Source organism: Rissa tridactyla, chromosome 9, assembly GCF_028500815.1.
Source record: "Rissa tridactyla isolate bRisTri1 chromosome 9, bRisTri1.patW.cur.20221130, whole genome shotgun sequence".
In the NCBI taxonomy this organism is placed as follows: domain Eukaryota; kingdom Metazoa; phylum Chordata; class Aves; order Charadriiformes; family Laridae; genus Rissa; species Rissa tridactyla.
This window is the reverse complement of record NC_071474.1, coordinates 6,085,077-6,103,686: the sequence shown is the minus strand read 5'-3', so window position 1 is coordinate 6,103,686 and position 18,610 is coordinate 6,085,077. Positions and strand designations below refer to the sequence as shown.

The 18,610-nt window shown below is 43.4% G+C and overlaps 1 long non-coding RNA gene across 13 annotated transcripts in view; it reads right to left on the bottom strand.

Moving 5' to 3' along the window:
* The window catches only part of LOC128915053 (uncharacterized), a 37,284-nt gene extending 18,862 nt beyond the window's left edge, over positions 1–18,422 (bottom strand). For 11 of the 13 annotated variants that reach the window (XR_008468499.1, XR_008468506.1, XR_008468508.1 and 8 more), the window contains exons 1-2: positions 2,270–5,132; positions 33–217 (exon numbers count right to left, since the gene is read on the bottom strand). This is a non-coding gene — a long non-coding RNA (uncharacterized LOC128915053). Of the gene's footprint in view, positions 1–32; positions 218–2,269; positions 5,133–8,921; positions 8,970–16,922; positions 17,087–17,170 lie in introns of those variants that run through there. The other 2 variants (XR_008468502.1, XR_008468503.1) reach the window with 2 other exon arrangements.
* Between the last annotated feature and the right edge of the window lie 188 nt (positions 18,423–18,610).

Below are 18,610 nucleotides of genomic sequence, written 5' to 3'. Positions count from 1 at the left end.
TTGGTGTGAGGAAAAACGTGACTCTTACTCACAGCGTTATCTCAGCCCCTCTTGGTGATCTGGTGCCGGGGGGTAAGGAGAGGGAGAGGTCCACGTCGCTGCGATCCATCAGTGGTCGTAGGTCGAGACAGGACTACTCAGATGGAGGAATCCAGCCTGGATCTGGATTTTGGCCCAATCCTCATCATTGTCTTAAACGTGGGCATCTTCCAAATTCCTGTGGGAAATCCCGCTTTCTTTAGTACTTTCCCTGTCTCTTGGGAAGCAACGGAGCTCACACCACCGCCGTGCCCGTCCAGGGAGGAGCTGAGCTGCGCTGCCCAAAACTGAGTACCCGCTGACCTCAGTAAAAATTAGCAGACTTCAGTAAATTTACCCTGCAGGCAATTTTACCCTGGAAAACAACATCACCCGCGTTGCTAGAGTTTAGGACAACAAATTAGAGCTTTTCATACGTACTAGAAGCTTTTTCTTTTCCCCCCCCCTATTTTTCTCTTCCCCCCTGCTCCCCCCCTCTCCCCCCCCAGTAATATCCAGTTGCTTAATTCCATTTGAAATCACCCGGGGTAGGCACCTAAATAATCTTGTCCTTCATGTCTGTCAACATCTTGAGGCACCTAACCACCTTTAGAGATGTGGTGTGAAAGCTTGTGAACGATGCAATCGAGGAGGGAAACAAAAGCCAAGTATCCCTATTTGCTGCCCAAGAATCCACAAAGAATGCTGCTTCAGCTCTGCTCTGATTTCTAATTAGATTATGAGTGATGTAGGACTCTGAAGCCAAGCTGGAGTTTGTGCTAGCACTTTGCACGTATGAATGACAAAGGGACACCACTTTCATATTGATTTAAGCAAGCCAGTGGAAGAATGTTTAAACATCAAGTGCTTGATGCCCCAGTTTGCCAGAGCACCTGGAAATATCAAATTAATTCCAGGTGTTCTGCCATTAAGACGGGCGTGCTGCTTTTACAGCCACACACACAAAATGTGGCTCCCAGTTCCACAAATAAAAACTGAGTGGTTTCTGCTCCTAATGCCTCGATAATTCTGACATATTGCAAGTTCTGGAAAGAATTTTAATCTACATAGCTTTTTTTTTTAAAAATGGGGAGGGGAGCGAGGGGGGAGGGATTTTAAATATGCTGCATACAATTTGTGATGGTCATCTCTAAAATGCAGCTCCATTATCCTTTTCCATTTGGAATGAATGAGGCTAATTAATTTCAGGCCATACTTGATGAGGTCAGCACCATACGAAGGGTGCGTGCTAGACATTGCTAATCTCTTTCAGCTGAGAGTGATGAATTAAAGATGAAGCATTCCTTTGCAGGCCTAATTTAGAATGTATATCAAAAACCTACAGCAAATAATACTATACCCTACAACAAAGGAAAACTTGTTCTCTCAGGCTCCCATGTAGGGTTGATTTTAAAGGCATTTTCATTTCACTTTGGAATTCCAGCTGTGGATGGGTGAAACAGTTCAGAAAATTCAAGCTTTCTCTCTTTCTATTGCTTTTATGGACAAAAGTAGGCGAGGGGGGGTGGGCTAAGGGGAGAGAGAAGCTGGTCGGTGTTTGATCCTGTATATATTGTGATTCTGACTGTACGCTCGACGTTTAGGAAAGCTGCCAGGGTCTTGTGCTCCCCAAGTACCTGTGACGTGACACCCCCCCCCACGGCACCCTCGGAAATTTTACTGTTGGGATTTTTTTAAGTCTAAAGGGAAAAAAGCCATCAAGCGTTCCGTTTTGCTCAGCATCGTCTCGAGGATGTTTTGCTGGACGTTGCAGGGAAGCAGGATGGGTCCGGCAGTTCTGCTGGGTCAGCCGATGAGGACACGGGAGCTTCCAAGCCCACACGGAGCTGTATTTCTCCGGATGCTTTTGCGAGGAAAAAAAACCAGCTCCCTGTGCAAAAAGGTTCTGTCGTATCTAGGAGCACGGGTGGCAACGTCTAACAGAAAAAGTCACTGCAAAAGCAACCACGCCGGCTCTGGAAGCAGGACAAATTGCTACAGAGCTCTCAAATTTGCTGCTCTTGGGTCTTAGCCAAGCTTTGCCACCTTTCCCTTAGGCAAAGCCCCCCCATAAAGTCCATGGGGGTTTCCCCCCAGGTGAGGGACTGCGGGATTTGGCCCTGTGGGCAGCAAGAAATTAACCTTAATTGTCACTTTGGTAAAACAAGGACTATGAAATCCTAATCCAGCCTCAGAAGGGAGGCCGAAAACAATAGACCACCGGCTTCCCCACCACTTTGCTTTGTAATACCTGGCAGTTTCTTGAAATTCTTGACAGGTTGCTGCAGCGAGTCGAAGTTCCCAACTGGTGGCCATAAGCGGCTGCCGTCTTTGTATCCCAGTAGTCCTCATTAGAACAAAGCTGCTTCGAATTAAATCCAATCTACATGCCGAATCAATCTTTCAACCCTTTGATTGCTTCTGAAAATATTTATATTTCTTAATAATGCACATTTTGTCCCACAGCCTGTGATTAAACCCAGACAAGGTCCGGAGAAGCCTGATGTATATGTGGAAGGGGTTATTTTGGACAGGAAAAGAAAGATAAAGAACACAGGTTTTTCCTATTGTGAAACCATTAGAGTGTATAAATCTAGCAATTGCCGTTGTATAAGCATCAGAGTGGGGTTGTAATAAATACAGATTGGAGTATTATAGTAACCAAATGGAGTTTATGGATTATGTTCACTAGTTCATATTTCTCAGCTACTACAATCTAACTAGCATCGTGCTGCACTCGGCTCTATTAATATTCCCTATTAATATTCTCTTTATGTGTTTGTGGGGAGGGAAAAAAAAAAGTTAGGAATCAGCTGCTGCTCTGCGTAAAACAAACAAGTTTAAAGAATCATGCCCTCCAAAGAAAAAAAAAAATAAAATAAACAAGGGGATGCTGTAAAGCGACAGAGTTAGAAGGGCACGGGCTGGGGCTGGCTGAAATCGGCTCCGTTCTGCTTAAAGTTAATAACTTCCATCTGAGTGAGAATCTGGCCCTAATGCAGGGCATTTGCTGCGTGAAAATTAGGATGTAAAAGCGAAGACAGTAACTGCTACTGTCCCTTAGCCGGGTAGATTTCTAAGGTGGTAAATAATAACCTTTGGCTGGAGATGAGAAACACACAAAGGCTTTGAAGCTGCGCTTTTGTGGTAAATAACAGCGTATTATTCCCTCCTCAAAAAGTAGCATACATCACAGGTAAGATATGTGGAGATGAAGGGAAGGATACATTCCTTGGCTGAGAAGTAGCCCAGGTAGGGCCTGATCTTCCAGAGCGGGAATTTGCCGTCGATGAAGGTGGTAGCCGGGGCTGAGGACACAGATCAGATAAAGGCACCGTACCCGTCTCCCTCCCTACACATAAATGACTGCCCTTCTCTATAATAAAAGGGAAAAATTGACTTCAGAAAACACGCCACGATAAATCTCCTTGGATAAAGTAGTAGAATTCCTGGGTGAGAGGGAAAGAAATCCTAGAAACTAAAAATACACAATACTTCTTTAAAACCATTGTCATCATCAGCATCGCATGGTAAATACAGCTAATAGACTTTATCAGTGGGCTGGTAAATGCTTGGGATAGTTTTGCTTGTGACAGTTTCCCCTTTTATAAAGGACAGAAGGAAATATTTTCAGTTAAAAATATCATTCATTGATTCTTTCGTCACGTATTTCATTATATTAAGCCGCAATTTCCTAAATATGTTGCGGGGCAGGGGGGAGTGGTGTTATTATTATACGTACATCCTGAGTCTTGACAGCTATTTTGCATTAATACATGATTTGGATGCTCAGCCTTTAAGGTAGAGAGAGGGTTTCTTTATCATCACCAAAAATAAGGGGAGAGGAGTGACGAAAAAAAACCTCTCACAAATAGGGACGGATCCAAAATCGAATGACATGCATGAAAACCCATTTTGGATCGGGTCCCCAGCAGAACATTATTGTGTATGACCGGTAGATTCTGAATATCTTCTATTGTTTGACAAGCCTGATTTCACACTAAACTTGGAGTTTGTTTCCGAACAGAAGCTTTTTGTATAGAAACTTTAAATCATATCCCTTCGTGAACACACACGTACCATAGAGGATATTGTCTTATTAAAGAGTTTAAGCCTAAAGGTGTATGCCTATTTTTAAAAGAAATTTTCTGATTGTAGATAACTGCTCAATTTGATTTAGTGTCCAATGATAGTGATGGGGTTGATAACTGAGCATTCATCGGTAATTCATCTTGTGCTAGTAGAAATTTACAGCAAAGCAGTGCTTTCCCAACACTGACAAGTCCTATTAATCTTCTTCAGACACATTTCAATAGGTGTCTCCATCTGTGCCCAACATCTAAACACTCTGGCATCACTAGGGACTTGGAGACACCTTCATTTCAGGTTACACTAGTGAAAATGTGATACTAGATTGTACTCTATTTTTAACCTAATTCTCTCTTTTCATTCAATTAGCCTTTCTTGCCTGCATTTTTCTACTCATGTGTAACATCCTTTTCCCAGGAAGAGCTCAAAAATGAGATTTAGTTACTTAAAGAGACAGAATCTGCCAGGGCAAGAGCTACCGAGAGCGTAATACATAAAAGCATCAGAATAAAGCTCACGCATACAGCGTGGAGACGGAATTGCCAGCCGCAAAACACCTCCTGCATCGAATGCCCACGATATTCCCCTCCTGGTGCACCTCTTGCAGGAGTTGTTGGGTTAGGGCAAGTCTGAAACTCAACACCCCCCCCTCCAGCTTTCCAAATTTTACAACAATTGCAGAGTATTTGGGGGTTGGAGACGCAGTCTGTACCAGCAGCACCTCTGTTTGTTCAGGCTGGACGGGGATCACCTCCGTACATCCCCGCTTCGCTTTACATATACGGCTAATGCACGAACAAACACAGCGCCGTCAAATTACAGCAATAACATTTATGGGTGGATTACGTTCCAGCTTCCTCGCTTATGATGAAAAGCAAGTATATTGCAAAGCACATGGAAGAGGTAGGGTGCAAATGCGGGCGAATTTCCACTCGGAACCAAATGTTGTTTTTTCCCTTTCAAAGCTGCGATGAGTTTGCTAGCAGACGGGGCACAGCTTTAAAGCTTACTCATTCAAAAATGTGTGTTTGGGTTCCTTCCCACCCCCCACCCCCCTCCTTCCTCCCATTTGTGTTCGCCTGGCGAGGAGGAGCAGATGCGCACCGTTTGGGCTCGAGGTGGCTCCGACTTGCTCTGAACTTTCTGCTGAAAAGAGCAAACCGGGAGCCGCGCGTCCGCTCCACGAACGGGGAGGCAGTTGCAAACTTTGTTGCTGCCTTTATGGAGTTCTCCTGCGAATCGCATTATAGATCTAAATGACCTTATTGTAGGTGGCAAGTTTAAATGTGCCATATTAATAACTTGTTATCCAAGACAAATTAAGTCCTTATGTGTCAAAAGCACTCTGCTCTGGATTACCTACAAGACAAGTATTTATTGAATAAACGTTGGATCCAATTTCATTTTAATGTGACTGACTGTATGCTTCAGTCCCTTAGAATGAGATAAAAACACTCAAACCTATAACCGTGTTGCAACATTACACCTAACTTGTCTATTTCTATTATTGTCTTTTTAATGTGGGATAGCAAAAATGGTTGGGGTTTTTAAGGAAGAATTATTATTATTGTTATTATTATTGTTGTTGTTGATGGTGATGTTGTTGTTGTTGTTATTATTATTATTATTATTATTATGATGTTATGAAGCGCAAGGGGAGGGAGAGAGAGAGAAAAAAAGACTGGCATTCAGCCTAAAGAGAAATCATTGAAACAAATTAATCCTATGCCGTTTAAATTGACATGGTAATCCATCATCAGCAAAGGGAAACTCTGAAAGCAATCTAGAATCTGCAGTGTTCTTTCACTGGCCCTCAGGCACAAAGACAGATAGTAAAAGAGGAAGAGGGAGGGGAAAAAAAAAAAAAAAAAAAGAAATCATAAAAGTTAGCAGCGCCTTAGCAAAGGGAAGGGCTGGAGAAAGCAGCTTTCACTTTTTCCTGCTTTCAACCTCCCAGTTCAGAAAGCGATGCTGATTAACCTTCAGCCGTTGCCTACTAACGTTTACTTCTGTACGTCAAATCCTCTTCGGCTGCTGAGATATGAGTAATTTCAAATCGCGCAGAGCCCCCATCCTACATAAACTCTACCGGTGAAAACTCTGCCAAACATCAACTTGGGCATTTCTGCTTACAGAGGGCCTTTTATTAGCCTAAACTTGATCGCTCCAAATGGTCAATAAATTCTATCTTCACAGCCCTGGAGAAAAGAGCCGTGCTATCCTTGGGAGTTTAATAGCCAGGATTTTCATAGAGCTGGCATGAAAAAAAATGGAGGGGAGGTGTTATTTAGGTTTGGCTTTGGGGTATTTTTTTTATTTGGTCTGTCCCCTGCGTTCTCAGCAGGGCTGTCCACTCTAATGTGTGTCTCCCAAGGGTTTTTTCAATCCAGTTTTAAATATCTAAAGCGATGAGGCTTCGTGCACCTTTAAAATTTTATTATGCTTATGGTCAGAGGAAAACATAAACCTCTTGGGCCTTGAAAGCCCATTGCAATACAGCCATTATCCCGATAATGTCAACAGAGCTACAAAACTCTCTAGAAATAAACCTTTTAAGAACAGCTTTCTCTGCCTCATGTTTTCTTTTAAGGTCAGTGGCGCATCACTTTTTGGAAAGCGTTTCCCCTCCCTGGCCAGGTTTAGCAATCTGAAATAGAATGTATATTACTAAGTGAATAGGTTTAATTTTAGACGCTGAAAAAACAAACAGAAGAAGAGAGCTGGGGCAGGAATAATGCCTTTCAGTTAGAAACAGACATAGTAGAAAGAAAAAGTCAGAACTTTAGTGCCAGGGGCAAAGGGGTGAAAGGCTGGCTAATATGAACCATATCCAACATCTGCCCTATTTTAATTTAGCAGGGATAAAGTTTCTTCTTTTTTATTATTAAGAAAACTTCATGTGGCAGAGAAACCCATGAGCTGTGTTATCAAAACTGTTTTATTGTCACACTGAAACTTAGAACTATTAAGAGTTGGCGGGGCAAAGAGATAAAAACTCCCCTTCTCTCTCCTTTTATATTCTGTGACAAGCCTGGGCTCGGGTCCTGCTGTCTGGGATGTCCTTTTCATGTCTTTATGAAGTACTGCACTTGGGGCTGTAATATAAAGGGGAGGTTAATTGTTCAGGATGGGTCCAAATGATTGATTCTCCAGGTTTTAAAAAAAAAAAAAAAAAATATTAAAAATAAATAAATAAACCTGAAGATTGAAAACAAAATACTGCTGCGAAGAGGTTCGCGGTAGTTGGCCCGGCAGATGAGTGATGGTGGTGGTGTACAACAAGTGTAAAGAAGGGCTGGGCTGGGGACCTGCATGAGAAACGGCCCAAATTGCCAGGCTGGAACATAATCTCGCTCCACCTAAAGGTTTTCCACCTCGATAGTGCAAATTCTACTGTAAAATATAACAAAGTATATACTAAAACACGTGTGAGGAGCTGCAGGAGTAAAAGAGCAAATTGGTTTCTGACAAAAGAAGGATGAATACCTTTGGATAATCTGAAGTTAGAATTTGATTGAAAGCATAACATTCCTTTAAGCGTCAATATGCTTAGGATCCAAAATATGGTTATTTTATTACCAGTTAATGCTTAGATCAAAGCGAAACCCTGTAGCTGGAAGGGACGTTCTCTCTGGAAATAAAGTTGCATGTAATTATTTCCTATTAAAAACTAAAACTGGTCTTAGATTCAAAAATTTGTGCTTCCTTACATGAGATATAATGTAAGCTTGTCAAGAGAGAGCAGACGTGCCGTTTTTCACTGTTCGCTGGTATCCCTTTGCTTGAAAGTTTTCAGTTTAGCTTTAACCCTTTGAATGGGAAAAATTCGCATCCGATTTACCTCAGTCAAACACAGGGGAATGTTTTGGATAATATTGATTAATTTCTTAGAAATAGAAATTAGAATTTTATGCAAACTAGCACCATTTTAAATAAAGTCTCCAAACGTAAGGAGGTAAAATATAAAGAAAATGATACGGCGACTGATAGGTGGTTGAAACTTAAACCTTAAATTGCAAACAAGTATTTTACTATTGGATAGAACAGCCCATCTTAATTTCACTTGGGACACGGAGTTTAAAATACGCACTCAAAATATTGCCAAGAAAGCTGCAACCTTTCAGAGGAAAGAGATAAGAATGTATTGTAATTATGAGGTTATAAATATGCGATCTTTTTCTTTTCACCATCCCCTAAAGTGGTACGTAACATTGTTCAGATGCAGTTATGTATCTATCGGTCTGTCTCTATTCCCGTCCAGGGTTTTGGGTTTATTTCGCTTTTATTTCATTTTTTCCTTTTTTTTTTTTTTTCCTGATAGTTCAATGCCTATTTATGTCATCTCTGAGGCAGGCCCTGGGAAAAAAAAGGGATCTATCTTTCTGTATTTATAAACTACAGCAGAATAAATAAGGAATGGTTCCTTTTTACAGCTGCTGGGCTAGTATTATAAGTAGCAGTGTGAAACACATTATTTCAAGCTTCTGATTCTGCTAATTATTTTTGATCTGTCACTCAGAAATAAATAATAATAAAAAAAACCTTTAAAGAGTTCATTAGGACTGCAGAAAGGAAGAGGAGTCAGCTATAAGGCAGCAATCATAATTTGGTTTTAACTTTTTTTATTTTTTGCTGACTCCTCAACTATATTGTTTAGTGGAAGGATGGCTACAATATAATTCTGTATTAAGAGCTTGTTAAATAGGGAAGGAGCTGAGACGTTCAGCTGGGATATTGTTTGCTAGCTCAATTAGTATCCAAAGAATTTGAAAGTACAATAAATGTATCTGAAGATCGTATCTAAACATACTTACCAAAAAGTACCCACCTCTCTCAGCAGTTCACATATTTCTGCCTTCTGACTGGGAGAAGAAAAAAAAAAAAAAAAAAGCAGTTCAGATGTATAGGTTAAGACTGGCGTATGGCAAGGTTTGTGTGAAATACAAAGAAACCTGTATTTCACTCAACAATTTCATTGCTTAAACATATAGTTTAGAAGCATCTTTCCCTTAAACATGTGGTTCAATAGCGTTTTCTTCAAAGGAACAATTCAATGTGTTAAAAGATTTAAGAACAAAGAATGTGCTGCAAAATGCAAATTCTTACAGTGTTATACTGTGTATGCAATTATGTATGTAGGCAGATAGATATAATTTGAGAGTTATTAACTTTCAACATCAATGATGTACTCTGAATCAATACAATGTAACTACCTATTAAAATATAAACCAGGTGTGTTACCAGGCAAATACAGTCTGAGAAGCTTTTCTGGATTTTTTTTTTCTTTCAAGATTACAGCTCTACTATGGACAAGAAGCTCAAGAGATTGCTGCTGGTCCTAGAGATGGAGGCTTGCTTTGCTTTTTGCAGTATCTGACGTTTCTAGAATGTTTCATTCCCTCCAGGTTTGAAAAAAAAGAAATGTCAGAAAAATTAAAAAAAAAAAAAAAAAGAAAAGAAAAAAACCACGAACCTCTGAAATGGTGTAAAAGGAATGAATTGTCTCACAAATATCTCTATGTTTATGTACCTCCCGGTGCATGGGAAAGAGAAAAGTTCCATTTCCATTTTTCCTTTGGCTCAAGGGAGGGGAATGAAGGGAGCAGAAATCATTTTAAGCCTCCCCCCTCTCCACCGTCGGATCGACCCCCTCTTGCAAATCCCTTTCTTCTGCCCTCCCTCCCCCAAACGCAGAGCCTGGCGCAGTTAACCTTGGAGCAGCGCTGGGGAGGGAAGGGTTAATGAAACCAAGCTCTTTCCGACCTCCGGGGTCAGACTCTTCCTATCTGCAATCTAAGGAATTAGGTAAGGAGGTTATAAGATTATAGTGAAAGGAGTTATAGGCCCTCGTAGCCTCACACCTGAACATATTGGGCTAATCCACTGGGATTCTTAAAAATCGCTTCAGCTATGGAAAACTGTTAATTAGGCTGAGTCTATCCCGAGGTTTCCTGTTGCATTAGTGATCCAGCCGAGCTGCCTGCGCTCCATAGGCTCATATGAAACGCGCTTAATATGCCTATATTTCCCCCCCACACACACCCCTTTTCTCCGCAACTAAAACCAGCATCAGCCACCGGCTTCGGGAGAAAGGGAAGTTTTGGGTGAAATTCAGCCCGAGAGATGACCAAAAGTCATTTCCCCACCCCCCACCCTGGGTGCCCGGCAGGCTATTTGCAGCTGTTTCTAACTTCAGTGTTTGTTTACAGTAGCAAAATTAGCACTTGGAGGAGAAGTGAAAAGCTGTTTTCACATCGGGTTTACTTCTCCGTTCCTGGCTTTAGATGTCTTCCCTCCCTCCCAGCAATCAGCATCATTTAAAGCGCGGCTCAAACTTTCTCTCGCCCCGTTGACTTAGTTCTCTGCAGTCGCATCCTATTTTCTGCTGGAGAAAAAATACCCAGAGAGGAGGCAGCGTTTGAGCACGGCCCAAACATCACTGATTCGAGGCAAAAGAAAGAAGAAAAAAAAAAAAAAAAAATCCCGAGCACCCCTAAAGAATGTATTTTAACGTCGCTGGGCAGAGCACTGCCCTGGTCCCAGCTTTCTGCCCTTTGGCACTTAGGCATTTGCTTGTCTCCAGCAAAGCTCTCCTTAATCCGCCGAGACACCCCAGGGCTGTACCTGAGCCACGGCCGAATCGCTCCCTATGACCGACAAAATCCTGCAGCAGCAGCAGCTCCCCAACTTCGACACTTAAAAACACGGCTTGGTTTTAGCCATTTTGTCATTTGCAGAAACGCTGATTTTTATTTTTATGTCATTTGTGGTCACCCTCGAACGGCAGTAATCTGTAGATTACATATTACGAGCCTTGTCATTACGTGGATAAAATGAGGTGGTTAAACGCTAAAATCCATTTTACTCACCACATTTGCTTGGGGGTGGGGGGGAAGGAGGAGAGGGGAGAACAAACTTGTAGGAGAAGGATTTAAACCCCTCGCATCTGAACTGGCTGTGCCCTCGCTTCTGCTGCTAGAAACCTCCCTGCCTGGTGGGCACCCGGGGCTGGAGACCTCTCAACTCCACCTCGAAGCCAGGCGCCCGTTTCCTCCAGCCCTCGCCTTCCCCTCGCTCCTGGGTCTTTTGTCCCCATTTTCGTGGTGTCTCAGCATTGCTCTACAGAGGCGACTTTTTCTCTGCCTCTCCTGGATTTGCTCTGTAGCATTTCGAGGCTCCTACTCGCCTGCTCTCCCCCCGTTTGCCTCTTTCGTCTGTGTCCCTGATCCCTCTCCAGCTGATGTGATTCTTTAGAAATGTGGGTCTTATCCCGTCCCTACCTTTGCCGGGTCTGATTAGATATTATTTTTTCATTGGCTCTGCTACAATGGGTTCCTCCCTTTAATCTCTCCATATTTTTTCCCCCTCCCGGTATAACCAAATCCATGAAATTCACAGCCTCTCTCTTTGACACGACTGGCTCGTCTAATCACTCCATATCGATTTCCCTAACTCTTTTCATCCAGCTGAAGACACATCTTAAAACACTCCAAGCCAGAGTGTGCTCTTTGCTTTATACACACTAATAAAATGATTTACCCTTCTCTCTCTGCTCTCCTCACAGGAGAAAATCGTTCAAGTCCCGGCTATTTGTGTGTGATCAGTAAATATTTAGTGTGGCGACATCTTCAGCTCCTCTCCTGATCAATACACAACCCAACAGGAGGTGGACTATTGTCCGGGTAGTGACTTGCTGAGATCTCCTTTAGATGAATTCTTTGCCCCCCATACAGTCTGTTATGATTTATCCTCGAAGGTAACCAGTAAAGAGAAATCGAGGCTTTAAAAACGTCTGTTTCTAACCTGCTTACCGTGACATTAAAGCACCTAAGCAAGGAATGGCTTATTTTTCCCCGTCTCCCATCTCCCTTTGATGGGCTAACAATTCCAAAGCGCTGGTGGAAAATGAGTATCACGCCGGGCAGCCGGCTCACGGTTGCTCCGCATCCCTTCACCCCCCTGTCCCCTCTTCCCCGGCCCCTCCAGCAAAACCCTGTCCTGCCTCTGCGGTGCAATGTCGCGATAAAGGGGCGACTGCCCGGTCCCACTCTGCAGCATCTGCGGGCGCTGGACCCGCTCCCACAGCTCTGCCTCGGCGGGTGGGTGACGAAGTGCCCAGGGATGGAGGGTGCCCCAGCAACTTCCAGCCCACCTCCCTCCTCCTCCTCCTCCTCATCGCATCCCGCAGCTCTGCCTGCCCCAGGATCAGGCTGAGGCAGGGCTGGGGGCTGATGGCTTTTTTTGTTTGTTTGTCTGTTTAGGGTGGTTTGGTTTTTCGCTTTTGTTATTTTTTTTGAACGACGTGGAAAATCTGCAGTGAAGAAAAAATAAAATAATAATAATGGAAATGGGCAAGAGCTTAAAGCCCGGTTCCTGTGGTTAACCGTACACGAGAGCTTTCCCAGGGTGATAAAACGGACAGAAAGAGAAGTTCGTGTGTGTGTATGTGTATGTTTTATCCTGATCTGTTATTTCACTCCTGGGAAAGCCTATGCCTCGAATAGGAAATATTTCCACTTGTAATTACCCCAGGACTGTACGCTGTGTGCCCGCCGCTGGAGCTGCCTGTGCAGCACACCCAGGCGAGACAGCTACGCCTGGTGTGCGTGTGTCTGCCTTTGATGCAGGGCTGGGTGCCTATACACAATAGATACACAGTTATATCTGTAATGTGCGGGGGGGGGGGCAGGGGGGGTGTGCTCACTCACACCCTGTGCTGCAGCCTGCGGAAGTGCCCAGCGATTTATTTTATTTCCGTGTGTGTGTGTGTGTGTGTGTGCATTCGCACACAACCTATAGGTCGCAGGCGTTTCTCTCTGTAAATGTACATTACGTGCCGCATAAATATATGGCCGTGTATTATACGTGTGTTATGGATGTGCGAGTCTTATTCAAACCTAAAGCCAGCTACATCCACCTGTTAACTTTGTTTAGAAACCACTTTCACTAATGGCTTTTCGCTAACTTATTCAGTCCGTTACTCGAGTATAGGAGGCAATGGAGGGGAAAAATCCATATGAAACCCTGCTTACAGCCTCCCTTCGAGAGGACACTTTACACACCTTGCCTAGACAGGGCTCCTATAGAGCGCTTATCTCTCGAATATATCTTTATACTAATGCATACTTAATTGGTCTGTCCTGACTGTCCATATAAAACAATTTAATTAGGGTGCTTTCTGCTTTGGGAAGAAAGAAAAAAAATCTGCCCAGCATTTATTGTATTTAGCACCAATACAGGCAGAAAATGTTGCACAAGTTTTTGGTTGAAAGAGCACCTATGTGTCCATTGAAGGGCGTTGATCCGAAAAGACAGAGAGGACAAGTAAAATCGATTTGAAGCGACCCTCTCTGTCCCTTTCACACCATTCAGACACTCCATTCCTTCTAAGACAAAGACCCAGCGCCTTGGGAATGCTGGCAAGGGGGGAAAAAAGGAGGAAAAAAAAAAAAAGAAAAAAAAAAAAAGGGCTTCAATCCCCCCAAGCAAAAGGGAGAACTCTGAAATTCCTTCATATTGCTGTTATTTACCCCCCAAGATATGTTCAGCTCCAGGATTTTCTTCAATTCGGCGTCTAACATTGCTGCTGCGAGGAATGTCCCTGGAAGGGGAGGAGGTAATTATGGCTATTAGTGCTGCGAGCCCAGCCTCAACCTTGGTCACTCGCAGGCTTTTAGGGTTAAAATAGCCCTCACCTCTGACCCCTGCGGAGCAAAGTTGTAGCTATCGCCACAAGTTGGGCCAAAGTTTTCAAATCCAGGGCTGGGCAACACCGGAGGGGGGAAACTTCTCCCTGGAATTATTTTTGGTTGGGATTTAAATCATCCTTAGTCTATTTAATTGCCTTTCCCTCCTCCTTTTGCCAAACAATCCCAGTCGGGGAGGTTGGGGGGGCATCTCGAAATGCCCTGCTCCCACTACCTTTCCCACTGATCTCTCCATTTAGGTTTAATTTGGCAGTTTGTTTTCAAGCATGAAAATGGTTATCATCAAACTGAATTACTAGGTCATCCTTTCATCCACGGATCTCAGGAATAAACGGGGGGCGGGGGGGGGGAGGCAGGGGTCTTCCCCCTTTAGGCTTTCCCCACCACGACCCGTTCAGCTTTAAAGAAAAGGAGCTTTTGGAAAAGGAGAGAAAGGACAAAAAGCTGGAATTTGTCTCCTATGCTTTCTGCGCACCTTCACGATCCTCCTCGGCAAAGGGGGGATTTTGGAGCTGGGGGGGGGGAGGGGGCACAAAGTGAGGAGGAGAGAGAGCCCACAGATGCAAATACCCCTCTGGCAATAATAAAAATTCATTCAAGTGGGCTCTGTCTCCATCTTCCATGTACTGATTAGACTTAACAAGAGTGGAAACTTGTGTAGACCATATTTATGGTATTAACGAGCAGTTAAAAGATTTATCCTTCTTCTGATCAATATTGTTCGTGCCCGGGCCCCCCCCCGCCGCTCCCCGCCCCGGCCCTCCCCGAAGGCTGCAATGACAATCGCCTTCATACTTTTTCATCACTGATCGAGGTGGCAAAACCCTTTTGTAATTTTCATTAGCCAGTAAACATGCAATTAACATGCAGCACTGTGGTTAACTTAATTCCTGTTTTAAGGCAAGGACAAGCAAGAAATGGAAGAGCGTTTGTTCCATTTGTCAAGTATGACACACTTCTTACCCTAACAGTTTCTTAAAATAAAAGCTCGGCTCCCCACCACCACGACCACCACCCCTCTTTCCAGAAACCCCCCACACTGATACACACACACACACAAAAAGGAGCAGGAATCCATTAGTTGGAGAGTATTCTCCTGCCAAAGGCGGTATAATGTATTCCAAATTTTCCCAAGCCCTCACTGTACTGGGGTCCCGTCCCCGTCCCCCCCCGCCCCCCGGGGAAGGGGGCTGACGAGCTGATATTTCTCGTGGGTGAAGCACTCAGCCTCCTCCTAACCGTATTATTATTTTTTTTTTTAATAAAATAAAACTAAACGTGCTTCCCATGTCTAAAAGTTGCCATGTTTGTGAAGGGGGTGGGGAAAAATGTCTCCAAGGGTTTCAATTAGCAACAAATGATTATTGCAACGGATTTTTGGTAATGAAAAAATGTGGAGTACCTCTTTGGAGCCGGGATCTCAGGGGCAGTGAAAGAGAGAGAGAGGGGGAGAGGGAGAGAAGGAGAGAGAGAAAGAAAGAGATTGCTGATTAGCTCGGATTCTTTCCCAACTTGCTTTAGCGTGTGCTTGCGTTCCCTGCCGACCCTACACAGGACACTATATATTTTTTCCCCTTCGGTGCATGTGTTGATAGTTCAGCCTCTAGTTGTTTGCGGTTGGATTTTTTTTTCTTTTCCTTTTTTTTTTTTTTTTCCCTTGCCGGGGAGAGGGGAGGGGGAAAAGGGGGGAGGGGGGGGGGAGCTGAAATCGGTCGCATCCATCCTACCCCCTCAGTCATTAAGTTAGGAGATTTCCCTCTCTTATTTTTTTTTTTTCTCCCCAATTGGAAGGGTGGGTTGTGAACAATTTTTCTTTTTTTTTTTTTTTTTTTTTTTTAAGTCTCGCCTTTCCAGCTCCAAACAAGGTGTAGCGAGACGCTCTTCCTTCTAAGGAATGAAATGAGAGACAAGGATCACTCAAAGACATCTCCTACCTTGGGCTTGGGGATTTTTTCTTAAAGGCGAGGCGCACATTCCTAAGCAGCTATGTACAAAGCCCCCCCTGAAATCTTGTCTGTGTAAAGTTAGAGTGTGTTCAGGATTTTTTTTTCCTCTCTCCCAAGGCTGATCGCTAATAATACATCGAAAGCACTTCCCTTTAGGTTGTGGGAAATCTATTCCCTTCACCTTGCCTCCTTTTTTTTCCCCCTGAAGGCTGTAACTTTACTTTTTTTTTTTTTCTCTCTCTCTCTTTTTTTTTTTTTTTATCAGTTTGCACAATCGCTTAGATAAACACCAAGAAGGAGACTTCTCTTTAATTACCCAAGGCACATCTTTCTGGGGGGCAAACAGCGGTCTGATTATTTTTTTTTTGTTTGTTTGTTTCACCTGCCAAACTAAAGGAGAGGTAGAAAAAGGAAGATGCAAGCGATTTGGACCTTGAACAAGGCAAATATGGTTTTGGTATGTTTACTTATAGTTTTTTTTTCTTCTTCTTTTACACTTTTTTCGGGCAATGTGTTGTGATTCTTGTGTTTCTCTTTTAAGGAAAACAAAAAATCCAAAAAAGCAAATGTTAGCTAACGTACGTCTTAAACGATCGTTTCTAAGGTTACGTGGGTTGCTCTAAGGAGGGGAAGAGGGAGGGGGGGGGAGACCCAAGTATGTGTAATTGCAGCACCATCAGTTAGCACGTCCTTTAGCTAAATAAAGCAAGCAGCAAACAAACAAACAAGCCAGCAAAACCCCAACGACCGGAATCGGCTTCCAGGTCCGAGGTGGGGAGGCAAAACGCCTCAAAGTCATTTCCAAAGCAGCGTCCAGGAGCAGAGCCCGGTCGCAGCCTCCCCTGCCTGGGCTCCGGGCTGCTGGGGGGGGGCAGCGGCGGACTGACCTGGTGGGGAGGGAGGGGGTGGCCGGGGGGGGGGGGGGAACAAGTCTCTTAACTTAAGTGATAGGTATTAAACTACACGGAATTGTGTCGCCGTGTGCAGCTGGCAGCATTTATTTCGGGGCGGGGGGGGGGGGGGGGGAGAAAAAAAAAGAAAAGAAAAAAAAAAAGAAAAAAAAGAGGTCGGTGGTGAAGGTATAGCGCCAAGATCCCCTCTCCCCCTCCGGTCCCTTCTCTGGCTAAGCAAGTACAATGGAAAGAAGCTGGAATATACTCACCATCCGAAGGTGTGGTTGGCAGTTCGGCTGAGGCTTTAAGGCAATTATTTATCCTTTCTTTTTTTTTTCTTTTTTTTTTTTTTAAGTATTATTGCAAAAGACGTAGATCTGACTTTAAGCAGCAAAAGTGTTTTGCTCTGACAACAGCATGCTAGGCACGGTTCCTCGTTTTAAAAAAAAAAAAAAAATCACAAAACAGGATTCCCACCACCACCCCCGCCATCCTTACCACTATCCCTTAAAAATACCTATTCGGTACAGCGCTCGCAGAAACCCTGATGCAGAAATCTTATAGTCGGTCTAGGAGTGCCCAAGCCAATTAATTTTAAATCCTTAGGAATTAATCAGATTAAAATGTACAGAAGTTTCATTCTCGTATGCATACGTGAGCCAAAAGTCGTTTCCCTTTAAGAGATCCTTTTCTTTTAAAGTTGAATTTTAGGCAGATAAGAGACTTACACTAGGGGGCAGCCAGATACTGTACTTGCTCCAATCTTAAGCAATTTTTTTTCCTCTCTCACAGCATATGCTCTGATTTAGCACTGTAAATTTTTCAGAGGACCCAACTCTGACAGCCCCTGGTGATTTTCAAAGTACCACAAGCCAGTGGTTAAAAATTGCATTGACTTGGAAGTTCAGAGGCACACAATAGGAGCCACTTTCCTATTCATGGAACTTCAGTGTGGTGGAAGAGAAAAACACACACATACTACATTGAGGGAGAAGAGGAATTCATTGAATTCTGTTAGACGTAACTGCTTTCCACTGAGTTCAGAGCGAAACTCGGTATTTGTTCGATGCTGTATTCATATTGCGATTTAATCTAGAAAGAATTAGAGGACTGTTAGGCAGCTTTCTGCCAGGAAAGCAGCTTCCCCCTCCTTCCCCCTCTTTTTTTTTTAAACCTGAAGATTTACACCGGCTCTATCCCCAACTCTATTTTAGCAAAATAAATCCTTCCATTCCCTCTCATTAAAATAAATTTACATCTGCAGTAAAATGGCAGGAGGGATGCATTTGTTTATTTGGAAAACCAATACGGTCTTACTTTTAAAACAGGGCATTTCTATTGTCATTAAGCTCAGAGAAGGACAGTTGAGAATCTCCCCCTTCTTTGCGAGGCGCTCAGGTTTCGAGTACTATTTAGCGAAATTAGCTGCAGTTCATTTTTACATTCATCTGTTCTGCCTTAACCCACTCGCAGGGGTGTTTTCAAATAAATAGCAAAGCATCTAATGGTGCTAATAGATAGTTATATCGCTGCATCCCTCGAAGAGCAAATAGTTAATCTGGGGCATTCTTCATTAATGCTTGAGCAATCAGCGTATACGGCGGCTTTTAAGCGTATATCAATGGCTTTTCATTTTTACGATCATACGTTCAAACTATTAATATTGTACGTCCTGTTTAAACCGCTTTCCCTTCTGATTTCTGCGTTTGTTAAGACGGCGTTAATGTTTTTTCATATGGCGAATTAATCCTGTTTACTTTCTCAGATTCGAGACAGGAAAGGTTGGTGTTGGGTTGGTGTTGGTTGGGGTTTTGTTTGGGTTTTTTGGTTTTGGTTTTGTTTCCCCCCCCCCCCCCCTCAGGAAATTCAACATCAGCAACAATCTGTGACTATTCCGCATTTTGAACCCCCACTTTCTCCCACCCTCGCCGAAAGGTGACCTCCTCGGCTCTGGGTT